This window comes from Henckelia pumila, chromosome 2 (assembly GCF_033568475.1).
Source record: "Henckelia pumila isolate YLH828 chromosome 2, ASM3356847v2, whole genome shotgun sequence".
Classification (NCBI taxonomy): Eukaryota; Viridiplantae; Streptophyta; class Magnoliopsida; order Lamiales; family Gesneriaceae; genus Henckelia; species Henckelia pumila.
Window position 1 is genome coordinate 164573010 of NC_133121.1, and position 22145 is coordinate 164595154.

Here is a 22145-nt window from a genome sequence, read left to right on the forward strand (position 1 = left end):
TCAGGAGAGTGTTATTTATTTACAATCTAAAAACTTCTAATTGCACGCATTTTATATTTTTATTCTCTTATTTGACAAAAGAGTAATGCTAGATGTACAATTTAGTATACACCTTAGTTAACACTCTTATTAATTACAAAAATTTTTTTGATCAACTAGATATATATTTTTTGAAACGACCAAAAACACGAGGGGTTTATATATATATATATATAGAGAGTTCTTTTATGGTGCCCAACTCCATGTATATATATATATATATATATATATATATATATATATATATATATATATATATATATATATATATATATATATCACATATACGCACATACTAGGGATGACAATTTCCTCCGAACCCGATGGAGAATTCGATACCCGACCCGAATAGAGGAGGGTATAGAGACGTTTTTTTTAACCGATAAAATAAATGGGTAAATGAGTATGGGAATCTCGAATATGGGGATGGAGAAGGATGTAGTAATATACTACTCATACCCGACCCGATATTCGATTAAATATATATATATATATATACATACACATATTAATTTATATTAAATAAATGCTAATTTAATTTTTTTGTTGAATTATGTTAGTTAGATAGAACAATGAAAATTATTAGTATAAAACTAATGCTTTTTTTTAGTAGTTTTCTTAAAAAATTTGGTATAAAAATTTTCTTTTATGTTTCATTTTTTTATTGTTTTATTAAAAATTTTGGTATAAAATCTAGTAAATAAGTATATTTTTATCAAAATAATTCAAATTTGAAAAAATACAATAAATGAAGATATGATTAGGGTATGGATATCCGATCCTCTGATGAGTATGGAGATAGGATGAAATTGAATACCCGATGGGTATTGGTATGGGTATAAAGATGAATTTAATAAATGGGTATGGGGATGGAGACACGATATCCTACCCATACCTGACCCCTTGTCATCCCTAGCCCATACATATATGCTTGAGTACAGAAAATAGTTTTTAATCCCGACAAGATATTATATATAATAGTTTGACTGTGTAATAGCAGTTAAAATCACTCGCAATAATATGGAATTCCAAGCACGAGAATGCGATATCGCAAAAGGCGGAAATGCGTAACTTAAAATTCCAAACACGAACAAAACATGAGGAAAGTGGGTAACATGTGTAAAACTAGTTTATTACAACCCTCAAATAAAAGTCTCATAAAAAAAGTGCGGAAACATAAATACTGCAGAGGTCACGGGCAAGCCAGCTAGCCGCAGATGCTCAGAGATCCTCGCCGCCAGTCGGGACCATCATCAGCAACTGTATCAAATGCACATGCACACCATTTAGATCTAGTGAGCATAAAGGTCCAGCATGTTCTATATTTAATAACGAGTACTACTAAATAAAACCACATGCAAGCGCATATCGTATATAAAAACAACTTGAGGATTCTAATGCATGCATGAACGTAAAATCGTATACATCATGCTAAATCGTATGCATAATCATAACATAAATACGTAGCATAATAATGACATGAAATATTCATAAAATCTTTACTCTGTGGGTCCTATCAGTGAAATGTGACCATAAACATAAGCGATTGATCAATCTAAAACCAACGTACGCGGCGACGAGGTTCACCCAACTTTAACACGGGGATTCCCTACGCCTCTTATGCCACTTCACCCAACCTTAAAACGGGGATCCGTATGCTCCTAAACATAATTGTCATAATTCACATCAACTTCCCAAAAATATTTTCTTCGCATGTCATTATCTTAATATATAAAACATATTCATGAATCATCATGAATTAAAAATATCAGTTTTCCTTAAAATTTTGCCCGTAAATATATATTTAATTGATTTTTATAAAAATCATAATCATATCAAAATATTACATATACGTCTATTAAATATATATTTACGGACTATTTAGTTTGCCACGGCTGGTTCGAGTTGCTGCCCCTCAACCTAGGCCCTGGAACTAAGTGTGGCCCAAATAATTATTTTGTTTAAGCACTAATAAAACAATTTCTAGGCCCAAATAATTATTTTGTTTAAGCCCTAATAAAACATTTTCTATGCCCAAATAATTATTTAAGCTCAATTGCTAACTTAACCCCAAATAATAATTAAGCCCAGTTTAATAACTTAAGCCCAAATAATAATTAATTAATTAAGCCCAGTAATATATTTAACTCTTTGGGCCCAATAGTAGTCTTAAGCCCAGAACATAAACTTGGACCCTAAACCTATTGGGCCCGACCCGGACCACTAACCATGACCCAGCTGCCCAAAGCCCAAACACGGCCCAAAAATTCCCAGCCCACGTCTCGCCTACATCACCTCAGCCGATCACTTCTTAGCCTATTTTCTAGACCTGGCCAAGGGTTGGACCCGGACCCGGCCCGTGGTCAACGGTTCCAACTCGGAACCAGAACCGGACCGGTCCCGGTTTTCTCTTTTCAAAACCGGCAACCCGACGGGTTGGACACTTGGCACCCATGTGGGTGCCAAGTGTCCAACCCGTCGGGTTGCCGGTTTTGAAAAGAGAAAACCGGGACCGGTCCGGTTCTGGTTCCGAGTTGGAACCGTTGACCACGGGCAGATGGCCAGATGATCCAACGGCCACAATCTTGTGGCCGTTGGATCATTCAATGGCCACGATTTCGTGGCTGTTAAAACCCGGCCGACCCGGCAGGTCGACCCGTCGGGTTGCCGGTTTTTTTTTTTACTTTTTATCTATAAATACCCCCAAGTTTCCTTTCATTTTGTTTACACAATTTTCTCTTCATTCTCTCCATTATCAATTCATTTTAATTTCTTGAATTATCAAAAATATCAATTTTTGATTATTGGTTTATTGTCAATTGTTTATTTATTTTCATATTTATACAATTACAAATGTTCGGAGCGGGATCAAGTCGTAGGGATGACAAAGAAAAAGGAAAGGAAAATAGCATCATACCACCCGAGGTCGAGTATCCTCAATTCAATGTCGATAGCTTTGATCTTGAATATTCCGATGATGAAATTCAAGAAATTCGACAGGAGACAACATGTTGAACAACCACCACGTCATCATGCAAGTCAAAAAAGTATGATCGATCCGGCGGCCTCTCAAAGACAAACTCGAGCGGTGTCTAGCCCGACATCCGATATCTTCACCAAACATTTCGACAAGGTGACGCTTCCCTCCGGTGATTTGCAATCCAAATGCAAATATTGTTCAAAATGTTACAAATTTAAACAATGAGTTGGTTATGGAACTTTGACGCGGCATATCGAGAAAAATCATCCGGTGGAAATTGGGATTGATCGTGCTCAAACTCAATTTTCGACATTCTCTTCTCAATCAGATAATGAATCTCAACTATTTAAATATAACGAAGCTAGATTTAGAGAAAAAACGACTAAATTTTGTACGGTTGAACAACTTTCTTTTAGTTTTAGCGATAAATTATCTTTTGAAAATTGGCTTTCTACAAGTGCAAATCCTTCTATTAGAAGTATTTCAAGAAATAGTCTCAAACGCACAATGATAGTGCTTTATCTCAATGTATTCTCGTCATGAAAGCAAAATGGAAAAAATATTTTTCCCTCGTTCCTGAAATTTTTTTATGTGCTTTTGTTTTAGATTCTAAACTTAAATTAGATGGCTTAAGCGACATGTTAACATTATATTATGAATCTTTGGAGCTTATTGCGGAAACGATTCTTTTTATCTCATTGATTTTGTTTAATATTAAAAGTCATTAACTTGATATTTATAATGAATATAACATCAAATATGGTGGACAAATTGTTTCACATGAAACACAATCCACTGCAACTAGTAATGTTACTTCTAAACTTAGTACTAAAGCACAACTTTTATTAAGGGAACGGACGAAACATCCACGAGGATCCTCAAGTTCCAGTCAGGAACTTGAGAATTATTTTACCACTACTTTTGATTTTAGTGATACAGATGAGGAAAACTTCGACATTTTGAGATGGTGGTCGCAAAAAACACAAATATATTCAATTTTGTCTATAATGGCAAAAAAAATTATAGCTTGTCCGGTTTCAACAGTTGCAGTGGAGCAAGCATTTAGTATTGGAGAAAATACATTGGACGAGAGACGTTCTAGCTTAAGACCGGAAATTTTGGAAGCCCAACGTTTGCTCAATGATTGGTCAAAAGTCGCTACTCGAACACAACATATTCAGAGTGATGAAGAAGACCAAGATGATACCTAAGGAACATCCGGAACTACGACGGGAGGAAATGCGAGTGAAGCAAAATAAAATGTAATAGATATTTAAATTCTAATATATATTTATTTAATAAATGTAATATATATTTGTTAAAGAGATATGAACTATTTGATTGAGTTTATTTAAAGAATATGTATTACAAAAAATATTAAAAAAAATTTGAAGAGCAAAAATCAGCTTAGCACCCAGGAGGCGCGGTCGCCCCTCTCATTTGGGCGGCCGCGCGGCTGCTTCGCAGAAAATAATGCGCAGCAGCCGCGCGGGCGCGCCACTCCTGAACATTTAGAAAAAAATAGCGCTATTTTTTTAAAAAAAATTATAAGGGTTGACCCGGACCCGGACCCGTCGGTTAACCGAACCCGGACCGGAACCGCCGGTTCACCAACCCTGATCGGAACCGGCCATGGGCGGGGCGGTTAAGGGTTGGTAAAACACCAACCCTGAACCGGCGGGTCCGACCCGTACCCGGACCGTGACCAGGTCTACTCTTTTCCCCCTGCTTCGGCCACCCATGGCCGGAGCCCGGCCGGCAGGACCATCCCGAGGTCCTGCCGGTCCCTCCTAGGCCAGTCACGGCTCGAGCCTTGCCTAACTTGGCTCGAGCGTGGTTTATTTCTCAAGCCCTGTTGCGCACAACTTCACCTACGTGCAACACCCAACCACCACTTCAGCCCTTGCGCCTCCCATCCCTTAACCTCATCGGCCCTCAATCTATAGCCACTACCAGACCATTTTCTCAAACAACCAGCACCAAGATCGAGCCAGGGCACTCCCACTCGAAACCAACCTAAAAAAAATATCATCGAGAAATCAAGATCCCAACCAAAATCATGCGTGAAACTTAAAATCAACCACAGGCAAATGCACAACACAGATTTAAACCTAAAATGCACATATAACGATCTAAATGGCGACAGCAAGGAAAAATCGCATACTTTAGACACAATAATAAGAGTATGGAAACGAAGCTTGCGACGATCCGCTCGATAATCCGTAAAAATCTTAAAATTTAATCAAGATTTGTGCGTCGTGTGTGCAAGTGAAAGGGACGACCAAGAAGGGTCCCTGTTCTCAGAAGAAGTTCGCGTAGGGCTTCTATCGGCTCTTTAAAAATCAAGATCTTGGGCCTAACTTTTGGGCTACCAAAAAAAATACAAATCTTTAGCTAGCCGACAACAAATATTTTGGACCCAAAACAAATGACAAGTTTTCGGATTTAATAAAAGCCCAAATTTAAAAATGTCCTAAAAGTTTTTAAAATGATCCAATTAGGTGAAAAATGAACTTTAAAATATTTACATATATAAAGCCTAAATTTTTTTATAAAATAAAACTTAAAATAATTATTTTAGGCTCATAAAAATTCTAAGGCAAAAATATCGATAAAACATTTATCTCGATCGATCACCGCCTGTCTACTAGCTCACAAATAATATTTTCCTTCAAAATTCATAACTCTTAAAATATCCGGATTAAAAATCTTAAATAAATTCAAAACACATAATCATGATAAATAAAAGTCATTTAAACCCTATATTTATATTATTATTATTCTATTTTAAATAATTTAAATTTTCTAATTATGCATATGGTTTACGTAAAAGAAATTCTAGGCGTTACATTTCTTATCATGGGTAGTTTGTATTTAATGAGGGAAATGAGAGAAATTTTAAGCAAGGATGTAAACCAATGTGTATATCTAGCATTTTTCTTGACAAAAATAATATTCCGTATGATTTTCTTTAGGCAAAAACTCCTATGAGACGGTCTCAAGGGTCATTTTTTAGACGGTCTCTTATATGGGTTATCCATTAAAAATATTACTTTTTATGCCAAAATTATTATTTATTATTATTATAAATATAAGTATGGTTGACTTGTCTCACAAATGAGACCGTCTCACGAATGAGACCGTCTCATAGGAGTGTTACTCAACATATTAAATGTATGTTGGATGCACATGGATTCTTTATGTGAAGCATCATTATTCCACATTGGAAGTGTCCATTTTCATTAGAGCCGTCAATTTGGGTTAGGCTCGCCGGGTCGGTCCGGCCCGCCACATAATTTAAGTGGGTTGGGTTGACATTTTTTCAACCCAACAAAAGGTGAGCCTAGATGGGCCAACCCGCCAAGGCCCGCGACCCGCGCGGGTTGGTCCGCGGGCCTTGAGGATTAATAATTTATTTTTATTTTTATTATCATATATGTATTTTTTTAATAAAAATTATGAATTTTTTTGTATTAATTACTTTATATAAAATTTACACACATGAAATCAATAATTTAAATTTTTATTAATATATTTCTATTAATATTTATTTATGAAATGATATTTATAATTAATTATAATTTTTTTTATTTATTTTTATTTGTCGTGAGCCAACCCGCGGGCCGGCCCGCCTAACCCACAGCCCACCTTGGGTTGGGTTGGGTTGAGGATTTTCGGCCCGTCAGGATGGTGGGTCGGCCCGCTATCGACCCTCCAAAAGATGAGTTTTTGGTGGGTCGGCCCGCCCCGCCATGGATTGGCCCGTTTGACAGCTCTAATTTTCATGGTATGGTTATTATTTCTAATATTATATTTTAAAAATAAGACTTCGCTTTCTATTTCTTTCCCAGCATTTACTACACTGTGCTAAATGTTATTTCTCTCTATTTTTTTATTTAAAAAAATCATTAAATATAATTTCTCATATGTACTTTCAAAATATATTATTCCAAGAATCTTATCAAAATTTTGTGTTCCTTCTCTTATCTTATTTTAAATAATAAATGCTAGAAAAAACAATAGACTTTTGAGTTGCCAAAACTTTAATTTAATTAATTAAGAGACATTATTTTTCATAAATACTTTGTAGCTATTTTTTTATACATATAATTTATAACTATGAGTTATTAATACAATAATACTGAATAAAAGATAATATTAATGGAAAATGATATTAGCGTGCTAATTCTATTTTCTACAATTATGAAGCTTAATTATATAAAACTTGATCCCATCTTCATATCAATCAATTCTATAACAAATGTTCCTTTGATTTTCAATATTTTTCCATGTAATTTACTGCTTATTAGCGTGTGTGCATCCAGATGTTATCTACATTTCACTTTTAGTTAAATATAGTCATCCATCGAGACACACATGTTGTATGTATAATATAATATATAATATTATTTATGAAATGTACATAATATATTTATATTTTAATTTATTATTAAAAAGTAAAGGTCACAAATGATAAGGTATTGAGATTTTTTTTTTGAATCGCTAAGGTATTGAGATGTTATAATTAATGAAGTAAAGATTTCATATTAACATTCCATGTTCTTTTACAAATTCCGCTAGTATGCCCGATTCTCCTATGTTTTAATGTAAGTATATTATTTTGAATTGTATTTACTTTATGTATATACTAATATACACAATAATTGAATTAATTTAAGGGCAAATTATTTTAAAATCCCCAAACCCAAACATTTCTTTCTCTTAACTCCCTACACTCCAATTTCTTTGTTTCAACTCCCTAGTGGTCCCCAAATTTGTCTTAATAAAGTGTTTAACATTTAATCCTTTGTACGTGGCATTGTTTTACCTATCGAACCAGTTCAGGCTAAGCCGAACTATCGGTTACGCAAGGTTTCCAGCCGATATATTTTGGATTAGGGTCCAACATGCTTCCGTAAAATGAATTAAATTCAAAAACCTCTTTGACCATAGTGTCGTCGGGTCATACCTGCCGAGTTTTACGAAGTGCTCCTCACACTCCAACCACGCAGTCGCAACAGATGGTTTCTGCACAAGCTCCTTCAACGACACCCAGCACAACCTTAATTCATTTTCTACCTTAAAGCGTATGGTATATGAATTTAATTATAAAATATGAGCATGAAAGAACAAGAGACTTTAGAAAAATTATCCAGACATAATATTATTACATAAATCAACTCCTTTGAAGAGGAGAAGACAAGTTGTTTAGCTACTCATAGTAGCCTTGTTTTTGAAATACATAAACGAAAACTTATATCAATAGAAAGAGAAATATTATAATAATTTATTTGTAAGAAAACTGAAGGGAATGATCGATATCTTCAGCTTCCTTGAACGCTTGTATTTATAGCTGAGGTTCCACTCGTTTTACCGAGAAACTTCAGGAAATCTTACAGCTGTTTGTCTTGTCCTTCTATGCCATTATTAATGGCATCTTTAGCTAGTGAATGAATCACCCGTTATCCACCTTGTCCTGTTATGCCATTATTGATGGCATCGTTTGTTGGTGGAGGAGTCACATGTCGTCCTTTTTTTTTTGGCTCTATACTCCTCACACGTCTTCTTTATTCTTGTCGGGGCATCTTCTCCTTTTGCAGTGGTCCCCTGAAAAAACGCATCTTTGGTGGTCCCTGTCCACCTTTGCTTGTCTCAGAAAAATCTTTTCGATCCGTTCGGGGTCTGAATGTTTTTCCGAACTCTGGCTCCTTCTGATCAGGACATTCTGGGTAGATAACTTCTGACCATCTTCCTATGTGAGCCATGTTACAAAATTTTCGACGAGTTTCTTTACTCCCCGACAGCTTGTTGTTCCACAAAAAGTTTCTCTTCTTTTCGAAGAGTTCTTCTGCGAAAGCCGAATTTTTTCCTGTCATTGTGTTTAACAGGAACGATCCATTCACAGAATTTTGGTAGAATTTGAACGGAAATTTGACTTTGTCCATCTCGGTGAGACAGACCCAAATACCCCATGCCCTTCTGGTTGAGATTTCATTTTCTCCAAAAGTGGACACCAAGGGTATTTCTTCAGCTTTAGGATCCTTGATAAATTTATGACTCGTCAAATCAGGTCTCCTTAGCTTGATGAAATGAAAGGGTTCGTGTGATCCTTTCCCTGTTGGTTCTGGAGCTGCACTGAAGAAATATAATTCTAGCACATCTCCTCTGGACAAATGATCATTATTTGCCCATGTTTCTTGAACTGCTTCCTGGATCCATTTTGGTAACTGTGATATCTCCGGGAAGCTTGGCGACGTTGTATAAATTGAGGCCAAAACCCCAAATTCATAGCAGAGCTTTACATCCTTAGGATTGACATTGTTTTTTAGCCAAACCCTTGGATATATTCCTGCAACATCAACTCTGCAAGTGTTCGGATTGATTTCACTCCTTGTCCTTAATTTCTCCCACCTTTGTTGATAAACCTGGAATGGAAAAATAATAGCTGGATTAGTATCAATCTTAGATTTACCCTTGTCAGTGTTGGGCCTAAGATTGATCTCTTCCTCTTTTACCCCAGAGGCGGAGGGTTGACTTGATGAGTTTTTCTCATCAATTGTTGCTTCATCCAATTCATCAAAAGCTAATGATAGATTAGCACTTGTTTCTTGGGTTTTGGAATCCTCAACCTTTTGTTCTACAACCAGTGGCTTTAATTTTTTTTCTTGTAAAACCAATGGTTTTAACATATCATGTTTATGAGAAACCAATGGTTTCTCTATAGCCTTAACAATTGGCCCTTGAATAGCAGCCCATAGTTGAGTTTGAGTTTGCATACATCCAGTAATACTATTAGATACTTTGATCCGATCGGCTTGTTGTAACCTGCCAGCCATTTCAGCATTAATGACTAACTGGTTGAACTCGGTTTGAAGCAACCCAAGGTGTTCCCTGAGATGCCTCTGCATTTTCATGATGGAATCCACGTCACTGCCTTCCATCTCTTGTTAAGAAATCTGCAAGAATATTTTCATGAGATTTAATAATAACAATATCAAAAATATAATTTTGACATAATGCTTGCCATCTTAATAACCTAGCTTTCTCAGGTTTGGATTCAATCTTATTTCTTAAGAAAGCTTTTACCTGGGTGTTATCAACCTTCAGCGTGAATTTTTTAGCAAGTAAAAATAATGGCCATTTTTCAAAAGCCCTTTTAACTGCATAGAATTCATTCTCGTTGATATGCCATCTGATGGCCTCAGATTCTGAAAAAAGACCGCTACAGTATCTGCATGGTATTTCTCCATCCGGGGTGATCTTTGTAAGGACTGCAGCCCACCATTCATCACTGGCATCCGTGAATAATACCAGATCATCTTCATCTACGGGTATAGCCATTTTTGGGAGATTCTTACATATCTCCTTTAATTGGTTTACCCCTTTAGTATGGTCATCGGTCCATATAAATCTGGCATCCTTTTTTAACAAAGGACTGAACACCTTTCTGTACATTTCTAGGTTGTTTATGAACATCCCTGCAAAATTAACTACTCCTAGAAAACTCTGGAGTTGCTTTACATCTTTGAGTTTATCTGGAAAATTCTTTACCTTTTCCACAATATGGGGTTGTAGAATTATTCCAGTTTCATCAATCTCAATACCAAGGAATTCAATTTTTCTTGTTGCTATGACTGCTTTTTTTTTCAGATAAAACCAGTCCTTCTTGTTTACAAATCTTAGAGAAAATCTCTAAATGTTTAACATGTTCGTCTATGTTTTTTTGATGCTATAAGAATATCATCAATATAAACAAACATAAAGTTGAAGTAATCTTTAAAAAGATTATCCATCTTTTGTTGAAATATTTGGGGTGCATTGGCCAATCCCATAGGCATAACTTCCCAAATATAGTGTCCTTGTGGAGTAGAGAAGGCTGTGAATTTCTTACTGCCTTCTTCCATTCTTATCTGGTAGAATCCAGACTTACAATCAAATTTTGAGAACACTCTAGCATTTCGTACACAGCTAATTAGATGTTCTCTACTAGGTATGAAGTACCCGTCAAACTCTAGGATTTTATTAATACCTTGGTAGTTAATAACTAACCTGGGTTTCCCTCTTTTTATTTCACCATGATTTCTGACCAGAAAACATGGGCTACTATATGGTGAAACTCCTTCTTTGATTAGACCAAGGTCCAAATGTTCCTTGATAATCATTCTCATATCCCTTTGATCTGTTATGTTCATCGGGATATGCTTATATCTGACGAATTCATACTCTTTGCCTTCTTTTAGAGTAAGACTGGCTTTGAGTTGATTTCTATCCCACCATGCCAAAGGATGCTCATTATAACTTTTTTTGACCCTCTTTTGGACATCTTCAAGGGATACCTTATTTTTTAACTTTATATCTCTATGATTTAGTGACTCATTGTCTTGTGTGTACTTCTTAAACATTTGTAAGAAGTTATTTCCTAACAGGATATCAGCTCCTGTATCATGGAAATAGATTGGTGGTGTTTTTACCTTGTACCAAGGTGTCTGACCTGCTCCTCCTATAAGGATCTCTGCTTGTTTTATTCCTTTGCAAAGAATTAAAATTCTTCGAGAGAAATCTCGTCCAGCAATTTTTGGCAAATCTTCTTCACATTTTTCAGGGAAGACTCCTCTTTTTGCAGTACAAATTTCTGCTCCCGAATCAATATAAGCTGCAAAGTATTCAGCCTTATATTGTTCATACAACATCCTTATCAAAATGTATATGGAGAAAGGACTTGTTGTCATTTTTTAAAGGGATTACTAAATGGCCCTGCCATTTTTAACAGACTGTGTTGTAACTCAGTAATCCGATTAAGACTATTCACCTTTAGTCTTCCTAAGGCTTCAGAAGGTAGAGTATGGTTACTCCTTTCTACCTCTTCAATGCGATCTAGTAAATCATGTTCACGACTTACTAATTTCAACATCTGCTTCTTTCTCTGTTTGTAAACAGAGTCCTCGAATCTGATTAAGGGATTGTCCCTTATCCAATTCTCTTGGTTTTTCATTTCGTAGAATTCTTATTGAATCCTCCAAGTCTTTTCTTTTGCCATGAACTCTATTCCTTTTTCAAGGCGTTTCCATGGTTTATGGTCCTCCAGAAACTCTAGGCCAAGAATGAGCTGATCCACTTCTTTTCCTGGAACTCCAAATATTTGAACTTCCAATTCTCCAATATTTATCAACCCTTGGTAAGTTTCTTTTTCATGTTGTTCCAAATAGTAAATCGAGTTACAAGGGAACTGGTTCCGATGACTTGTAATATCGAATACTATTTTCACTTCTTTCCATCCTTCTGGAGATCTAAGTTTTCCTATTATAGAAAACTCTTTTTCTTCTGGTGGAATTTCTTGAATAGAAGATTTGTCCCATCTCCTACTTGTCATTCGGTTTCCTTGAAAAGATAACCTTCGAGGTTCTATTTTAAGGTCTCTGTATAGAACCGGTCTGTCTTGAATTTGAATGTTTGTTTCCTGAATTAAAGGAAACTCGATTTTTTCTGGGTATATTGCATGAGCAACTTTCCCAAAGATCTCTGAAATTTCAATGAACTCATTTCTAATAAATAATTCAGAATGATGAGTGTTAGAAAGAGCATATGAAATTTGATATGTAATAGAATATGGTCTATTACCTTCCTTCATTAGTCTCTTTTCCTTGAAGTTTTGATGCAACGTCAAGGCTCGACTAAAGTCCCTGTCAGCTAAATTGTAGGCTATTCTTGGATAGATAACTCCTACAATTTTTCCTGCACAAAGATTTCCTGAGATAGTACCCAGGACAGCATCTTGAATATTCCCCATTTTTTTATCGCATACTACGATATCTATGGGTGAATCTATTCCTTCTTTAAAAGTTGCCTTGATCATTATTTGGATTGCTCCAATATGAATCCAAGACATCGTCCTTGCTACCTCACCTTTCAACTTTTGCAATTCATCTCTTATTTCTTCAAAAAGAATTAACTGCATCTCTATTTGATTACTTGTTAACTCCATGGGGATTGCCATTTCCCTTTTGGATACTTTGTAAATCAAATTATGTCTTTTTTGTCTAAGCCCTAAGTTGCCTAAGACTCTTTCTACTTGTCCTGCCGAAAATCCCTGGTACTTTTGTAACGTTGAATTTTCTCTCATAATCCTTTGGACCATATTATGAGATATCGTGGTTTGGCTAAAGAATTCAGCCAAACTTTCATGTGTTTCATGCCGAAACATTTCTTCTCTATTCTGATTCTGATTCTGATCCATCCTCAGAATCTTCTTGACTAAACAATATCTCTTCTTCGTATATGCTTTCATCTGAGGGGATATCCTCAAATTGATATACTTGGACTAGATCTTGAAAGAAGACCGCATCATCCATATCTGGTGTTGCTTCAAAGAGTTTAACTCCTTTTTTCTCGTTTTCTGGACAATTTGTAGATATATGTCCTCTTGCTCCACATGTCCAGCAGTTGCAATCCTTGAAACTTTCACTTGCTCTTGTATGAGTTCTTTTGAAAGTTCTTTTTGATGGTGTTCTTCCCCTGCTTTGTGATGAGCTTGTTACTGGGGATGTTCTTGTAGGTCCACTTCTTCTTCCTGACCTATAAGATCTGGCCTTTTGTTTGGACCAAAATGTTCTTGGTTTTCAAGAACTTCTCATTCTTTTATTGTAGGGATTACTTCTGAATTTCTTCCTTTTAAATCCCTGTGATCTGTTTCCAATGATTGTTGGAAGATTATTATCTTTACAACATAAAGGTGTACGTTTATTTATACCCCTTATTTTCTTGTAGTTCTTCTGTAATGCTGCCATATGGCACCATTCTGCCAATTTTCCTTTCAAAAAGGACGCGCGTCTTGCCAAAGTGTCAAGATGACCTGGAACGTATTCTTTAATCAGCATTTCTCTCCAGGGACTTGGCATTTTTGCGAAAAATAGCTGAATAGCTACATTTTCCTCGACTCTTGAATTCCATCTGTATTTAGTGAATAACATAATGTATTCATCAACTAAACACATATCATGTAACTCGAGGCTATACAGAGCTTGAGTATATCTTCTCTTTTTCTCTGTATCTTGATTGTTGAAATAGTCTACCCCTATGAATTGTGCTTTAAATAGGGTGGCCATTCTTTCTCCAATTTCGCTAAGGGATTCTTCTGCTAAGATTGATTCCTTCGTATCTGGCATAGTCATCTCCCAAGCAATCTTGACAGATCCCATTAGACTCATTTCTAGAAGTTTAATGAATCCTTCTTTATTGAGATCTAATGTCCCTGCTGCAATTCTCATAGCTGACGTCCAATCATCTATAAGATCTTCTCTGTTTTTGAAGTCCAAAACATCAAGGTTTAACATAACCCCGTAAGGATGTATTGGATCTAAAACAGTTTTTCCGTAAGGAGTTTGATGGAGTGGAATTTTTACTCCTTCTTGATCTGGTTCCTGCTGGATGTGAATTTTCTCCAACCTGAAACTCACTATGTGGTTCTTCTGTTTTAACCGCATATCTTGGGGGATTCCCTATGGGTTGTTCACCCTTAGGGGAGTTCATTTTTAGATCTACTACTTTGAGATTCGCAAAGGAATCCGCGAGATCTTGTAGATCCTCGAGATTTAATCTCTCTAAAGTAGTCATCAGATAGTGTTTTTCTCTGATACTGCTTTTATAAGATTAATCATCATTTCATCATCAGTTAAAGGTTTTTGAACTATTTTGGTTTTACCTTTCTGATGTAACAACGGTTCGGTACCAAACGAGAGTGGTAACCTTCCTCCTGTATTTCCTTTTCTAGAACCTGAAGTTTGTTCTAGATTTTTGATTTTAGTTTGAAGATCCTTTAGGGTTACAAGAATTTCTTCTTGTTTCTTAAGGATTCCTCTGCCGAGGTATTTCATACAGCTGATTGCTGTAATACTGTACCGTCTTTTGAATTTTTCTAAGATCTCCGGAGAGTTTAGAGGAATCTGGGGTAATTTCTAAAAATTGAGAGTTAGAAATCATCTTTCTGTCGTAAGTAATCTATTGTGAACAGATTAACTTGTTTATAGGATTTCATATAAATAAAATCCTCTTGATTCAAACCTTCGTTTGAAGTCATCTTTTGTAAAAAATCTTCTCCTCAACAAAGAAAAGTATGAGTTAACGAATAATATTAAGTCTGAATATTTAACCTAAAGCTTTGATACCATTTTTGCGGATGATTCAAGTACCATAATTGAGCACAAACATTGCATAAATGGAGTACATAAATGCATAAATTGGGTACAAGAATTAAACATTGAAACTGACCAAGTTTGGTGGTCCTAGGGAGTTTTAAAAAAGAATTTTTATTGTAGGGATTTATAAAAAAGTTAGGTTTGGGTTTAGAGATTTATTCACAATTGACTCTTAATTTAACCGTCAAAAATAGGGCTGGCATACCGTACCAAAATACCGGAATTTCGACATACCGTACCGAAATTTTTTCGATATATAGATATTTTTTCCATATACCAAATTTTTTTCGATATCTATACGGTATCAATATGAATTTTTTCGTACCAAAGTTTTGGAATTTTACTATCGGTATCGGTATGAATTTTTTTCGTACCAAGGTTTCGGAATACCAATATTTGTAGTAAGATATACCGAAAAGCCACCCCTAGTCAAAAAAATATTTATAATAATTTACGATTATTTGTTTTTCGACTTCGAGTGATTTTTTCATAATGCTAACAAAACATTTGATAAAAAAAAATTTATCTCTTGTTATTATTCGTCTTTCTTTTATAAGATATACTAAGGATCGAAACACACATAATGTACGTGTTTTTATTTTATTTTATAAGATATATTTGCGACCGAGATACACGCGATACATGCGATATGTAATAAAGAAAAAACTAAGTAAATAAAAAATTGAGAAATATGATGAAAAAAGAAATACGTGGAGTATAAAGAAATTGATAAGCAGTTTCTACAATTGGTAAATTTAATATATATGATGATATATTCTCTCAAATAATAGAGATAACATAATTTTGATTTCGACCTCATTGCACTTTAACAATATAAATGAATGATATTTTATAAGCTTTAGTGTCACATCAAATCAGTTAGTATACATGCTCAAAATTTACATATAGTAAGTATAAAAGTATAGATACATTTAGATACTAACAAGATATATATTAGATGTTTATTAATAATATTTATTACATTTCTTTAATTAAAACACTTAATATTTAGGTAGTATTCGAAAAAATCAATAATCACATATTTTTAAAGGTTGCAAACACTACTACTAATATTTTACTTTAAATTGTGTCATTGCAATAAAATGAAATTTCTAATTGGTTATGATTTTTTTTTATTAAAATAGTAAATGAATAATAAATGTATAATTTTATTATATAACTATAGAACAGTTAATAACGTGTACTACTTCTATTTATATGTAAAATCAAGATAGATTTTTTTTAAAAAAAACAAACAAAAAAAAAAAAAGATAATAAAGTCTTCAAAGCATATTTGAGGAAAAACTGTAACATTTTATTGATGAAAAATGAAGTCTTTCGTTACAAGATTGACCAGATAGTACGGGAGAGGTACAATTAGTAACGATTGAAAATTAGATTGTCATATCTTATGAATTGTATTTATTTGTTGAAGATAAATTTTTTTGAAATTTTTTAAAACTATATTTTTTATGAAAAAAATAGATTTCTTTGAACTTTTAGGGTTTTTTTTAATTTTTAATGTAAATAAAAAAATTAATTTCAAAAATAATGCGAAACGGGGGTTATTACACGTCAAATCGAGCGTCCGCCACTCTACATGGCCGCGTCCGCCAATCCGCTGCCTACATGGCAATTGCCTATAAATTTATATATATATATATATATATATATTTATATATACGAAAAATCGATATTTATATATATATATACACGCGATATTTATATATATATTTATTCATATATATTTATATTTATATTTATATTTATATATTTATATATATATATATCGTATATCGTGTATATGTATACGTATATATATATATGGACATTGATATTTACACTTCATCTTTTGTTAAATGCACTCTACCTTTAAGTTTTATAATATAAATTGACAATTATATCATTTTCTTCATTAGTCTATTTCAAGTATATATATTAATTTATTCAAAAAAAAAGTATATATATTAATGATATAATTGATTAATTTCTAAAAATTTTCCTTCATTATGTTCATTCATTTACTATAATTTTCTATCATGTATACATAATATTTGGGTATAAAAATTTGGAATAAAATACGATGTTGGGAAATTTAGTGTTGGTGTTTACAAAATTACAAAGCCTAAAAGATGACAAAACTAATCAAACAACTATAAAAGCGCTAAACTGATATATGGAGCTAAACTACTTCACACTCAATCATTGCACTAAATTGGCCAAAGATGCTAAACTGATTTCATCAGTTTACACTCGCTAAATCGACTTCATCCGTTTACCCCTCACCAGTCAACTACCTTGCCTTTTATGGATAAATTCTTCCGTAGTCTGACATTCTCTGCAGAATGAATTGTCGCGATGCAAAGGGCTATGTCGGCTCCAGAATTTGTTGTTGATAGTGACAAATCCAACAGAAATAATTCAAAATCTTATCTGAAGATTCAATTTGAATATTATGACCGTTAACAATCCAAAGGGTATAAATAGAAATCTTGATCGATCAAAGACTGTCTCGCTCAAACTCTAAAAACTCTGCTATTTTACGAGAATACTCAAAGTTTTTCACACTCAAAATTTGATCAAGGAACTCGAAGCAAAAAACGCCGAAGTGTTATTCTGATAATTGAAGGATCAATATTTTATGCTAAGGATTTCAAGTTGTATTCACTTTGTTCTATCATCAGTCTAGGACTGAAACTGAAGTGTTGTATTAGGAGTTCTTGTTTAGACAGTGTTAAGTCCTAAACTAGATCGGGGTTTTGCAAATTACTTGTAAAATTCAAAGTCTTCTATTGATATCCTTCCGATGCGGAAGAAGGGGTGACGTAGTAGTATTTGAAATCTCCAAACATCCATAACTACAAGAAAAAGGACTTTTCGCGGCGTGCGATGTGCGTCGCGGATTGTTATCCGCAGCGTACATGGCACGGTGCGGTGCACGCTGCGAAGTTACAAGTCGTCGAAAGTGAGGTACTTTCCGCGACGTGCGTCATCAACTTTATTAACGTTGGGCACTGTGTGTCGCCGAAAGTGAGGCACTATCCGCGAGGTGCGATGCACGCCGTCGTTAAATTTATTAACAGCGTGCACCGCCTGCCGTCGAAAGTGAGGCACTATCCGCAGCGTGCACTGCACGCCGTTGTTAAATTTAATAACAGCGTGCACCATGTTCCATCAAAAGCGATGTCTTATCCGCAGCGTGAGATGCATGCCCTCGTTAAATTTAATAACAGCGTGCTCTGCGTGCCGTCGAAAGAGAGGTACTATCTGCATCGTGCAAATTTTTGTTGTTTTTTTTTACGATATAAAAATTTTGTTGTTATTGCGGTGTTTGTATGAAAAACTTTTTAACTCCCAATGTGCAGTGCAATTAATTAAGCCTATTAACCACTGAAACACTGAAATCAAATTTTAAACAAATTATCACACGTCATCCAATCATTATCACCACACTTAAAGCAAAATAATAAGATAACATAAAAATAATTAAAAAATGTTCATTCTCATTAATCCAATAAAAAAAATGTAATGAAGTATAAAAAAACACTAAGTAATATGATTTTTTTTTCTACAGAAATGTCCTTTAATCAATCACACAAAATGATAAATTTAGAAAACCATGCTACTGTGCTTCCTACTGCATCATCGAGAAAAATCATTTCAGAATTCGGTTGAATTAGGTCTACCTACTCCACAAGACTCTACCAACCCAAACTTTCCAATAGGATCCACAGAAAGGACCAGGAAGAACTTTTACTGTTTGATCCGTAGATGCTATTTGCCCTTCTGCAACAACTCTGTCACCACACCAATGAAGCAACTTGCATTTAGTATTTTCAGGAATATCTCCATGATTAACATTCATCCAATTTGACTGCATATTAACGATATAAAGTATTAGTTCTACCGTGTGTACTTCAATAAAAAAAATTTGGTTTAGATTTAACACATAATTTGAAGATAGTTACCTGGTTTCCAACTTGATTTTGGTTATAATTATCAACATTACTACTTTTTTGGCCAATATCATTGCCAAGACCGATACCACCAACACTATAAACCTGCATATTAAAATAAAACACAAACATACAAGTTTCAGAAACCAGAGGAAACTCGAAGAAAATACAATAACTACAAGTTTTATGTGAAGTTCAACTTCGAAAAATCATATAAACTACATTTTACATCCAAATGGCTTGTAACTAGTGACACTTCAAATAAAATACAATCATTCTAAAATGTTATAGTACTGAAATAAATTCAGTATACTAAAATGATGAAAGAAAATCAGTATACTACAGAACCGGAAGCAGCAATTTCATGGCAAATTCAAGATTCGTCACTCGATAGTGTAAAAATCATATGTAATTCCTCTTTAATCCAAAACAAGTTCTGTAAATTGAAAATGAAAGCTAACTCAATTTTTTACATTTCATCTTTTCAAATATTTTTCAAATAAGATCATTTAATATGCCTATTTCTATATGCAAGAACACTCATAAAATAAGATTAAAGTTTAAAATAGTCAAACTTATATGCAATTTTTTGTATCTCTAAATTTTCCATTAGAACCATTAAGAACCATCTGCTCCACCAAGTCTTGATGAAACAAAGTTGTGAAAAGAAATGCATCTGCCAGCACATTTAAATGAACACACACACGTTAACATAAATAAAACAAGAATCACAATCAAAATGTCTAGGGAATCTGGGATCCTGAGCATCGGACCTTTAATATCCCTGGATTTTTCCATGGCCCTTTATCAGAGTGAAGACAAACCCTGTTGTTCTGCACAAGTACACGTCCCTCCAAAAAATTCAGGCATTTCGCTGCACAAGTGCATAAAATAAGCAAAAATTTCATTAGCAACTTCAATAATGATTTGTCAAGAATAAGATTTTTTCATATTCAACAACAATGATTTCAACCACCTAGACTAGCATCTACGATTTCAAGCAACTTGTTCTGATATTTTTTTCCAAGCACCTGCAACAGATACAAGAAAAAAAACAGAAAATGCAATTTATGATGAATATTGTAGTCAGTTAAAGAACATTTCTTATTGATGATCTGAAAAGCAACACACATGAATCTTAGTGGTGGTCTTGGGATCTATAAGAATTTTTACTGTGTTCCATAGTAGTCTAAAGCCTGGACCAGCATTGATGATAAACATTTGATGGAGTGTCTGCAATTAAAAAGCATACCAGTTATTTTTCTTCATAACTACACATAAGATAATGAACTAAAAATTAAACAAGTTAAGAATATTACTTCAGGATAGTTATCACCATCAATCTTCTGTAGTCGGGTAACGAGGTCTCGTGCATTCTTAATAAAAATTTTTAAGACCCTAAGAAACAATCCCGAACATAGAGCAGAGGGATAATATTTCGTAGTTTGTCAAAATAACAAAATAATAACAGAATTGCCTATCATAATAGTTAGTTAAAAAAAGACAAAAAACATGAAACATACCACACCGTGAACATCCAAAATCGTTGTACTCGAATAAATATGCCGTTTTGTGGCAATGGTGCAAGTTGGAAACTTAATGGCAAAGCTTCTCTCAAATTCTCGCACATGATATTTTATGTAACGGTCCATGGTGGTAACTTGCATGAGTTTGTTGGGGTCCACTTTCCCAAGTCTCTCAATATATACTGGTATGCCTTCTTTATCAACTCCATGATAGCCGTGAGGGTAATATATTAAAACTTCGTCCAATTCTTTAAATTCAAAATCCTGATACAAAAACAATTTGATTGAAAAACAACTTAAAAATCAAATTAAACCTGGGATCCAAAGTACACCCAGAAATAAAATGATTTTTCTTATTGAAATGAGTAAATTTATTAAACCAGTTTACCTCCAAAAGTGTGTCAGTACCAAATTCTTTCCTCCATTGAATCATATCAGCCCACGTGAGCTTTGCCTTTTAAAGATCGAATTTTCTTGCTTTCAAAAACATGAAAAGTCATTGAACCACCAAAGTGTCAAGAAATTGAGGAAACAAAATAGAAGGTAAACAAAACATGAGAAGAAAAGCCCCCTTTCATACAGTTAACAACTTTTTTAGTCCAGTTACAATAAACCCAAAACGATCTAAGGACCAAGTGCAGGATGTAAGCCTAATTAGTGAACTTAACACAAGTTGCGAGTGTTATTTTAAAATCACATAGAAGCAAAATCCATGAACATATTTATAATCCCGAAGACAGACACGAGCGTAAACCAACTTGTTCATTATGATTTAGTATTTTTTTCCCTCAGTAACATCAATTAGTTTTCCCCTAATCAACTAGAATTCACATACATTGAAGAAGGCGTTCAAATACTGGGTCATTATATTTTTGAGCAAAATCAGAGAGAATGCAAAGCTTACATTTTTCCAATTTGGTTAATTTTTTCCTTTCAGAACTTTTATTAGTTTATTCCTCGGTTGATGCCTCCTCATAATTTGCAAATGAAAATTTTCAATTGATGAAGGAATTTCGAAATCAACAAAGGAACAGATCTCTAAAATCACACAGATTTAAACCCAATAACTTTTGCGGCAGAAATATAATAAACAACGACATCACGTAGATCAGAAAAATAGGCACCTATTCGATGCGATCGAAGCATTAAGAAGCACCGACGATGATGTTGTTGATATGAATGAAGATCAATTTAATGAAAAAGCCTACGAATCCCATAACCATGAACCCGATCGCCGTACCATTCGCTACCTTCGGGAATTCTACACACACAAATCAATTAAACCACTAATCACTCACAATTACAAAAAAAAAAAATAGCGATCAAAGATTCAAAGTTCCTGAAGAAATCGAACCTTTGCGATCGTGCTTGTGGCATAGCTTAACAAGGCGAACGATATCCTTGGCAAAATCTCTGAGCGGATCGAAAACCTGGTCCAAAGCATACTGAGGAA

The 22145-nt window shown here is 34.3% G+C and overlaps 1 long non-coding RNA gene and 1 pseudogene across 2 annotated transcripts; both read right to left on the bottom strand.

Annotated features, from left to right (window-relative positions):
- Positions 1-1153: 1153 nt before the first annotated feature.
- Positions 1154-5314, bottom strand: LOC140884626 (uncharacterized). 2 transcript variants are annotated; one of them, XR_012150682.1, is made up of 3 exons: positions 5184-5314; positions 2960-5035; positions 1154-1299 (listed from the first exon to the last, which is right to left on the bottom strand). It is a non-coding gene; the product is annotated as an uncharacterized lncRNA (long non-coding RNA). The 2 variants fall into 2 exon arrangements; XR_012150681.1 differs by having other exon boundaries at positions 2957-5035.
- Positions 5315-18663: 13349 nt separating this feature from the next.
- Positions 18664-21182, bottom strand: LOC140878862 (phosphatidylinositol/phosphatidylcholine transfer protein SFH6-like; annotated as a pseudogene).
- Between the last annotated feature and the right edge of the window lie 963 nt (positions 21183-22145).